Here is an 11,085-nt window from a genome sequence, read left to right as displayed (position 1 = left end):
ACTGCATCCTCTGGACCTGAGACCATGCCGGGTCGTCCTGATTTTTCAATGACATGCGGGGATCGCATTTGAGCAAAGGGCATCTCCAACGTTGCCACGACCGTAGCTGACTACCCTGGCACACCAAAGCCCTTGTCCCTCGCGCCGTCGCACGGTGCGTTCCCAGTCGGCGCCGGCTACCCGCATTCATGTTGTCCGTTCGTATGTTGTCGTTAAGAGGCTCGGTGCCCGAAGAACCAAGTCCGGCGACTTAATGACGCACCTGGACGCTTGGCCTCACCGAAATGCGCTGCTTAAAGTGGCAACACCCAACTAACCTCCACACTATAGCGCATCGTCCTCCTACCTGACACCACATCCGCCATGACCGCAAGTGCGAACGCTCTGCGGGAGAGCTTGTCTTCGGGGACGAAGCTCGAGGTCGCCGCCGTCGCTCAAGTCGCCTCTGGCGATGCAATAGCAGCGTAGCCGGACGCGGATGCGACCGCACAAGCATTGGCCACGCTGGCGGCCGACGACAGGAGCACCATCAGCCACGCGTCCTACTTGCCGCCGTCCAATGTCCGGCACCGCCGAGGTCGGGGACTCCTCCGAGGATGAGTAGGGCATGGGAGGCGGCAGGGCATGGTGTGCCAACTGGCCGGTCCGTATCCCGTGTTCTACTCTTCCTCGTCGGAGACCGCACCTTCACTTCACGGGTCTTGAACCCCGCCGCCATACATAGAGATCGCATATGGAGGACGTTGGTCGCTGCTGTAGAATAGATTTAGGGTCGGGTTTCTTTTATTTTTTTGTCTTATAAAAGTTCGAAATGTAATGAAAATCTGCCGTGTTTGCATTAATCTCGGCCGGTGTATATGAACTTTCACAATAATATACATATTGTAGGAGTACTAGTGCACGAAAGATCAAGATCTCGTGGGAGAAAAGGATGAACGAGGGAAAGCCTTTTCTGAAAATGTGGAGAGGAGTGCGGCTAAATTGTCATAGTTTCCTTCCTATCCGTTAGATATAGATCGGACGACCTATATTGCAGGATGACAGGCACACCATCATCACCAACTCTGCTTTTTATTGAACAGAGACAAATCTAAAAAACCCAACTAAGCCAACCTCCCAGCATATCGCGCAGGAAAAGACCCAGCCGCGCTGTTTTAGTCGAGATTACCGGATTACTAGTAGTAGTATCGATGGATCACACGAAGCAACATTTTTTTTGAGGGGGCGAAGCACCTAGTTTAAAAGGAAAAAAGGCGGTACACTCACAACACTCCTGTTGCGGTCGCATTGCACCCCACACATGTTCGGTCCTACACACGGCTCACGCAAACGGAACGCGCTTCGGCTTGCCTCTTCACTGACACGTGGGACTGCACTTGGAGAAACCGACCATGTGCCAAACTCCCCCCGCCCACCACGCGAAAATCCTCCCCCCCCCACACACACAAAATTCCCCCCAAATTCGATTCAACCGCCCTTCGGCCAAATATTCCCCAAACCCCCTCCCCCCGTCCCCCCTCCACTCCATTCGCTCCGCCAAAGCCGCCCTCCCCGCCGCGCCGATACATCGGCGCCGCGGTTCATCGAGGGGACGCACGGCTATCCTCTCGCCGTGCCGCCACCTCTGGCTACGTTGTTGTGGAGGCGCACGGTGGTCAGCGCCGCCACCGTTGGCAACGTTCGTGTGGAGACGCACGGCGGTCAGCTTCTCCCACGGTACGCGCATTCTAGACTGAGGCCCCATTCATGTTGGTGTAGCACTGAATGTTAGCTGATAGACGCTGTTAATCTCCCTGTTTGCCGAAGTAGTTTACTGTCAATATGCTCTGCTTAAGAAGCTTCCTTGCCCTGTTCTGCACTCAATCTGCTTAGCTGAGATGGCAGCCAAGGCCGATTAGTTGCTAAAATATCCTGCCATATATTTATTGTGACGTAGATTGCCATGGTCTAGTAGCCAATCTGTTAGGTGAAATAGCTCTACACCGTTTTATACTCGATCTTTGTTGCTGCGATGGCCTTCGATAGTTCGATGGCTGTGTGCTCGGGCTCATTGACTACTGAAACAGCCTGCCATAATTTAGCACTCAAATCTGTTTGCTGAATTATCTTTACATATATTTCATTACTTAGATCTGCTCGTCCAAATATCTTGCCATAGCTTAGGCCATCGACCTAGGTTATTTTTTTCTGGACTTCATAAAAAAGCATATATGTTTTTCCTGTAATATCTAGTAGAAGAACTAATTTTTATGTCTAACAGATGGACAGGACCTGGATAACTTCTGCTCGAAGATTCTCCGCTGCATATATTGAGGGGGTTGAAAACTTCATGAACTTTATCAGAGCTGAGTACGGTGGTCTGAAATCAGATGTGCTCTGCCCGTGTAGCAGTTGTATGAATTCAGTTACAAGACCCCAGTCAACTGTGCAAAATCATCTACACTTGTATGGGATGTTGGTCACATATACTAGGTGGGTTCATCATGGTGAAGCTGTGAACGTCAATGTTATTGACTACATGGAAGCGGCAGATCACCATCTTGATCTGCCTGATGCTCAGGTAGAAGAGGAGGAGGAGGTGGTGGTGGCGGAGCCAGTGAGTTTGACCAACATTGAAACAATGCTATGAAATGCTCGTGCATTCCGTGAAATTTCACCTGCAGAAGAAAAACGGTGGGCCCGCATGTTGGAACAATGCAACGTTGCTGTCACCCCAGGAAATAAGCTGTTAGTATTCTCAACTATGATCACCTTTCTTCAGGTGAAGACATCTGAGCGGATGACCAACAAATCATTCGATGCCATGTTGGCTGCTTTCCGCAAATCTTTCCCAGATGCGTCTGAGCTGCCACACACCTACAGTAAAATGAAGAATTTCCTTCGTGTAGTTGGAATTGGATATGATATGATCCATGTTTGTAAGAATAATTGTGTTCTATTCCGGAAGGATCGTGCCAACTTAAGTGAATGCCCGAAATGCAAATCATCAAGATGGAAAGCTGGCGATGCTGTGAAGAGGGTTCTTCATAATGTTCTGAGACATTTTCCAATTACACCAAGATTGCATAGGTTGTTGCATGATGCTGAAACAAGAGAGGATGTACTGTGGCATTCTAGGAACCAGGAGTACAGAGATCAGAATGTAATGAGCCATCCATCTCATGGAGAGTTTGTTGCTGACCCGAGAAACATTAGACTTGGCTTAGCTTCAGATGGATTTAACCCATTTGGCCACCAAAGCGCCACATATAGCATGTGGCCAGTGCTTGTTATCCCTTACAACATCCCTCCAAATGTCTGCACCAAATAATAAAACTACATGATGGCCTTGTTCATCCCAGGTCCAAAAAGTCCTGGAAAGGATTTTGATTTGTTCATGGAGCCTCTTGTGGAGGAACTTCAACAGCTATGGAAGGGTGTTCTCACTCGAGACCTATATAGCAGCCCACCAGCTGATTTCTTTCTGTGTGCTATTGTAATTTGGTGCATCCATGATTATCCGGCTTTGGGCACTATGTCAGGGCGAACGACACATGGTTACAATGCATGTGTTCGCTGTGACAGGAATCCGCTGTCATACACAATACTTAGCAAGATCTGTTACATTGGACACCGCCGTTTCCTTGCCAAGAACAAGCCGCGTCCTAGAAAATACCGAAGACATGTGTTCAATGCAAAGCAAGAAAACCGTGATGCGCCAAAGAGGCTCACCGCCGATGTGTTGCAAGTGGAATTAGAGAAGGTCAGGCATATTACACCAGGAAACCATCCTGGTAATGGTAGCGGGAAAAGGAAGCGTGGCACGGTAGAAGAGAGATTATTGTTTACCCGCTGGTCCACTTTGTGGGACTTGGAGTATTGGAAAGATTTGGATCTGCGGCATAATCTTAATGTGATGCACATTGAGAAAAATATATGTGACAGCATTATCGGCACACTTCTTAACATTGAAGGCAAGACGAAAGATACCTTAAAATCTAGGATTGATTTGACACACCTGGGTATCAGAAAGGATTTGCAGGTGCAAGATGAAGGTAAACCACGGGATATGGCACCAGTTGTGTACGTCTTGGACAAGGTAAAAAGAAAAGAATTCTGCGAGGTCCTGTCACATGTGAGATTCCCACATGGATTTGCTTCCAACCCTGAAAGGAGAGTCAATGCAGATGGAAACAAGGTACAAGGGTTGAAGACTCATGACTACCACGTCCTACTTCAAAGGGTTTTACCAGTTATCCTTAGAGGATTGGGCCGCCCTGACTTATACAGAGCAGTTGCAGAGTTGGGACAATTCTTCAGGGAACTCTGCAGTAGAAATATCAGGATAGATGCTTTGGAGCGTCTTAGAGACAAGATACCAACTATCCTATGCGACCTTGAGAAGATATATCCTCCAGCCTTCTTTGATGTGATGGTGCATTTGGCTGTTCATCTACCTGATGAGGCACTACTTAGAGGTCCAGTACAGTATGGCTGGATCACTACAAGAAATATGTCAACTTGTGACCACCACTATTGGTCACTCAAAGGTCATGGTTTTTCATTTGCGACCTTTTTGTGAGAAAAAATAGAAGGTCAAAAGCTGGCGATCATAAACTGAATATAGCGACCTTTCTTCTGGAAAGGTCGTAGACGTTTATGACCAAAATATGCCCACTGTGGCGTTTTGGTCACTAGCAACCTCCCCATGCCACGTAGGCATCCAGCGTGTCAAGCTGATGTGGCACAAGATTCAGTCCGGTCCAATTCAGTTTTCTACATGGGCCTAGCCCATTAATTCAGCCTTTTTACTGTATATTTTCTCTATTAATTTTCTCTAGCTACATGGGCCTGGCCCAACAATTTGGCCTTTTTATTTTCTAGGCATAGCCTTTTGCAGTCCATTTCATTTTTATTTTTGAGGGTTTTTGTGGTCCAATTTTTAGATGGGTCGCAATTGCCAGATTTTTCCTGGCAGTGGATCCACATCGCTTTTTAAGCAGTATATATCAAATAGAAAGAAGAAAAGAATATGAAAATCTTCAAATAACAACCAAAATAGGTTTATTACAATATATTCTGTATAGAACAGAACATGTGAAACTCCATACACTCGTTCACAACACAACAACCAGTTTAACCTACTAATATTGCATGCCCAGGAACTTAAAAGTTCACGTACATAACCATACAATATTCCACACAATCACAGATATTGCGATTGATAAATAAAACGCTTCGCCAAGTTAAAGCTAGCTACTCTTGGATTGGTGTAGCATCCGTCTTCTCTGCTTCTGCTGCAGTCTCCTGTTAAACAGAATAACAACAAATCGAGTTAATAAACAAGATTGAAGCACTGTGGGAAACAAAAGCATAAAAACAAACTAATGTCTCAGGTATAATCATCGGATAAATCTATGTTGAAGCATTGTGTTTAGATGTATTTTAATTAATTTTGAATGTGTAATGTAAGGTGTTGTGGATCAGTGTATAAGAACAACAGTTTGTAAATAACAGGAACAACTTGGTATTACACACAGAGCACTATACAGATTTTAGCTTTTCTATCCAAGTACAAATAGCAAAATGGAACATAGGCAGGTTGATTATATTTGACAGAGCTAGCACATAGATACAAAATAATAATGTTTGATACAAAAATTAGTAATATGGGAATTAGTAAGGTCCTTTCTTTGTGCTATGGGGATTAAGAGCATGCACACGGAAAGCTAGTTGGCAAAACAACTTGTTGGTCTTATACAACTCAGTTATATATGCACGATTCATAGCTCATGACATGATACTAAGAGAGAACATCATAGAGACTCAAGCAGATCCTAATATAAAGCTATTCAGACCATAACTTTCACATCATAGGGACACAATAGTGTATTACAACACTATCCAGATATAAAAACTGAGTAACCAACAAGCAATCAGATTGAGAACAAATCAGTTGGGGTTCTTAACTTTCAGTATGCAGTATATCTAAGAAGTCACACTATCTAAATGCCTATAAGCAACACAGGAACTAGAAGCAACACAGGAACATGCCAATGCACCCCAGGTTTTGCAATAAGTTCTACTTAAAATATTCACTTTTGACATTCCATGACTATGTATTGTGTTAGCAAACAAGAACAGAAGGCAACCTTGCGAGGTGGAACAAGAACAGAAGGCCGCCACACGAAGAGATGAGAGGCTCCCACAGCAATGGTCGCTCCTTGCGAGTGGAGCAGGAACTCCCTTGACAGTAGGAACCACAAAACAGGTTCTGTCAGTGATGAGGAAGGCTCAAGCAGCAAGATTTATGGTGGATGTCTTGCTACTGCAGTGCAGACTATTGCATACCAAAGCAGAATGACTCAATCAATTAGGCAGGCAGCGAGTCAATCAAAATCAGCTCTCCTGTCGACGAGGATCATCTGGATGGAAGAATTGTCAGGGCAGACAGACTTGAGCGACTCCACTAAGGGTATCCGGTTCTCCTCATGCACGTCGGTGCACATCAACCACACAAAGGGGGCCATCCCTTGGATCAAGTAGAACCCATCCGGTATCGCTTTGTTGTATGATAATGAGTCGTTTACCTGGGAAGTGAGAAACTGCGTTAAGCTAGAGTAATCACAGTATAAACAGAATACAAAACATGAAGGGCCACTCTAATTCGGCAATAGGGGCGTTTAATAGAGCACATGACGTTCTAAACTATAACAATTATGGATGGATGGATAGCACACAAAAACTAGATAGCGCTAATGTTAAAGGATTGCCATTATTGAGCAAAAGATTACAGGCACAAAAGGGATTTCAGGAGCACTACAGTGCTCGATATATGATTTGTGCAGAACTGCAGATACAATTCTGTGAAAGCACCACCTCCAGAGTCATCACTTTGATCCAGGAACCAAACCAAACTGGACTGACCGACCGACTGAGAGTGGTTGGAGAGGACATGAAGCTCACAAATTCCATCAGAACAACAAAACAATATATTCTTCTTTAGTTACAAAAGTGTGACTCGGGGCAGTCCGATACATTGAGATATCTTGTCAGGCTGCAAGCACCATTAAACAAAAAAATAGAAGAGGAAAACAAACTGCACCAGAAACACACAAGCTAGTGTATTCATTCGCACAACACTTTTTTTGAAAGATCCAGCATCTTGCTGGCTTTTCATTTGATTTAGCAGGAGTGGATGACAAAAAGGAGTTCTTCTCACTGGTCACAAGAGTGCCAGGAGAGCAGCAAGGCCATCCACAGACTGATGCTGCTGCAACATCTCTGAAGAGAGAAAATCAGAGACAACACTGGAGCCTCAAAAATTGATGGTGTACTTCTTCCAGCACTTAGTGTATCCAAACAACTGACTGACAGACAACACCCTGCCGCAAACAAGACACACACATTGTGACAATAGCTTTAGAGTACTTACTCTCTAGCTTGGCTTCTGTCTTTCTGACGACCGGCCTGCAAGCAGAACTATTCTGATGCATGACAAAGCAACAGAAGCCCAAAGCGGTGAAGTACAGAGCCATGAGCCACGTGCCTGGTCAATGTGTTGGAGCAATCAGAGTTCAGAGATGCTGCCGGTGCCTAGTGTACATACTGAAGGATGGTGTGTTTGAATCAATCAATGGACGAATGAACGTGGTTTGGATGTGCTTACCTATAGCGTGCTGTATGCAGGTGCCGCAAGCAAGAAGGCCGCGGAGGAAGAATTCGGAGGGGTACACGAGCGTTGAGGTCCACCTCGAGCACGGCCTTCTCCACCAACTATGACTCTGAAAACAAAAACGGAAGTAGCGGGGTCAGCGGGGCAGTAGGCAGACGCGGCCTAGATGTGTTGAAGACGGGAGGGGCTGAAATGCACCGAGGCTGAGGCGTATCTTGGAGTCGAGGCTGCAGCTGTGGAGGTGGATAAGGACGATGGCTACGTCCTTGTTGCACGCCTCGCTGAAACCAACCAACCAAACCAGTCACTCAATCACTCATCGGAGACGCATTGGAGCAGGAGAAGGGAGAGGGGTAGGGAAGTTACCAGCGGGTGAAGGCGCTTCCGTTGCGCACGCGCTTGAGGACGGTGGCCTCGACGCGCTTGCAGGAGCGGGGGGCATTGCCGGCGGTCGCCATGGAACTGGACAGATCTGGCTGGATCTCTCTTGCCGGCGCTGGTGGGGGAGAAGGGCAGCGAGTTCGTCGGTGGGGAAGCCCGCCGCCGAGGGAGAAGAGGGGCGGCGGCGGGTTGGGATGGGATGGAATCGAGGAGGGAGAGGGCAGAGGAAGAGAGCGGGATGGGCGGGTTGGGTCGGGCTTAGGTGAATTAGGCGGAGCGGGCGGGGGTGGCGGAATGGGGGTGGTCGGGGGCAGCGACGGCGGGGGTGGCGGAAGGGGCGTGTCGATCTGGATCGGAGGAGGCGCCGGCGCGTTGGATCCGCGAGGGTGGGGGTCGCTGAGCGGTGAGAGTGTGTGGGGAACGCCGGAGGAGTGGGGTGGGGCGGCGGCACATCAAGATCCAGAGGGAGGGACTGGGGTTGGGGAGGCGGCGGTGGATCCAGAGGAAGGGAGAGGATGGGAGCGCTAGGGTTCGCTGCGCGGGGAGAGAGGAGTGGTGTGCGATGTTTTTTTTTGAGGGCTAGCTCGCGGTGGGTGGGTGATTCCGTAAGAGGGTGAGGTGAGGGCCATTGGATCCAGGAGGATCCGACGGTGATTTATCCATGATCCGCGTGAGAGGCCCCTGGACCAATCAAAACGCAGCATATCGGTATGTTATTTTGACCATTTAAATTGGTCGTAATTGACTAAAAGTAAGGTGCTAAATCATGTTAGCTATTTTATTATGACCTGAAAATTTGAAAAAAAAACTTCTCATTGTGTCAGCAAATTTGACTATAGTTTTTAGGAATAATCACAAATTGAAATAAGACATATTTTTTTAAAGAGTTATGAGAAATGAGTTCTTTTAAATTCATTTTCCATTTTTCGAGTGCCCAAAATGAGTTTTTTTGTGAAGGACCTATAATATATTTTGTTGCAAAATTGTACCAAATCAATTTTCTAAAATACTAGGACATATTTAATGCACAATTGACCAAATGGTTTGGTGTAAAATGTTTTTGATCCACCTCTGGTGAAAAAGACAAATTCCCGCTGATTGAGTTGCAAACGGGTCAAATTTGAAATGCAGCTACCTTATAGTTTGCTCTTTATTTTTTATAAAAATCATTTCTAGGTACATAAGTATCTATTTAATCATAGAAACACCAAAAAAATTCCAAGATTCAACCACTAGCTAGGAACGGTCAAGCCCGCCGTTTTGACCGCATTTTGAAACGGGCATAAAAAATTCAAAAAAAATCAAAAATCTCAAAACCTTCGCATTGTGTCATTATATGTGACCAAGTTTCCATGAAAAATAATAAACTTGTAATATGGCAATTATTTTAAAAAAGTGTTCTCGAAAATGAGCTATCATGCATGAAGATTCATGGCTTTCAAGCCAAATGATCAATCTTATGGCCACATCCATGGCATAGTTTCTTCAAATGATCTGATATTATGCACAAGGGTGCATCTTCGAATTCCAAACAATGTTTCCTAAGGGAGTTTTCATTTTCTTTGCACGGAAAATTCATTTTCCATTTTTCGAGTGCCTGAAATAAGTTTTTTTTGTGAAGGACCTACCATATATTTGTTGTAAAATTGGACCAAATCAAATTTATAAAATACTAGGACATATTTAATGCACAATTTACCAAATGGTTTGGTGTAAAAAGTTTTGATCCACCTGTGGTGAAAAAGACAAATTCCCGCCGATTCAGTTGGAAGCGGGTCAAATTTGAACTGCAGCTGCCTCATAGTTTGCTCTTTATTTTTTCCAAAAATCATTTCTAGGTACATAAGTATCTATTTAATCAGAGAAACACCAAAAAAGTTCCAAGATTCAACCACTAGCTAGGAACGGTCAATCCCGTCGTTTTGACCGCATTTTGAAACGGGCATAAAAAATTCAAAAAAAATCAAAAAACTGCAAAACCTTCGCATTGTGTCATTATATGTGACCAAGTTTCCAGGAAAAATAATAAAATTTTAATAAGGTAATTATTTTAAAAAAGTGTTCTCGGAAATGAGCTATCATGCATGAAGATTCATGGCTTTCAAGCCAAATGATCAATCTTATGGCCACATCCATGGCATAGTTTCTTCAAATGATCTCATATTGTGCACAAGGGTGCATCTTGGAATTCCAAACAATGTTGCCTAAGGGAGTTTTCATTTTCTTTGCACGGAAAATTCATTTTCCATTTTTTGAGTGCCTGAAATGAGATTTTTTTGTGAAGGACCTACCATATATTTGTTGTAAAATTGGACCAGATCAATTTTCTAAAATACTAGACCATATTTAATGAACAATTGACAAAATGGTTGGGTGTCAAAAGTTTTGATCCACCTCTGGTGAAAAAGACAAATTCCCGCCGATTCAGCTCGAAGCGGGTCAAATTTGAACTGCAGCAGCCTCATAGTTTGCTATTTATTTTCTCCAAAAATCATTTCTAGGTACATAAGTATCTATTTAATGAGAGAAACATCAAAAAATTTCCAAGATTCAACCACTAGCTAGGAATGGTCAAGCCCGCCGTTTTGACCGTATTTTGAAACAGGCATAAAAAAATCAAAAAATTGCAAAACCTTCGCATTGTGTCATTATATGTGCCCAATTTCTAGGAAAAATAATAAACTTGTAATACGGTAATTATTTTAAAAAAGTGTTCTCAGAAATGAGCTATCAAGTGTGAAGATTCATGGCTTTCAAGCCAAATGATCAATCTTATGACCACATCCATGGCATAGTTTCTTAAAATGATCTCATATTGTGCACAAGGGTGCATATTGGAATGGCAAACAATGTTGCCTAAGGAAGTTTTCATTTTCTTTGGACGAAAAAACCATCCATTTTCTGAGTGCCTGAAATGAGTTTTTTTTGTGAAGGACCTACCATATATTTGTTGCAAAATTGGACCTAATCAATTTTATAAAATACTAGGCCATATTTAATGCACAATTGACAAAATGGTTGGGTGTCAAAAAATTTGATCCACCTCTGGT

Source organism: Triticum aestivum, chromosome 3B (genome assembly GCF_018294505.1).
Source record: "Triticum aestivum cultivar Chinese Spring chromosome 3B, IWGSC CS RefSeq v2.1, whole genome shotgun sequence".
NCBI classification, from domain to species: domain Eukaryota; kingdom Viridiplantae; phylum Streptophyta; class Magnoliopsida; order Poales; family Poaceae; genus Triticum; species Triticum aestivum.
Note: the sequence above shows the minus strand (reverse complement) of the source record.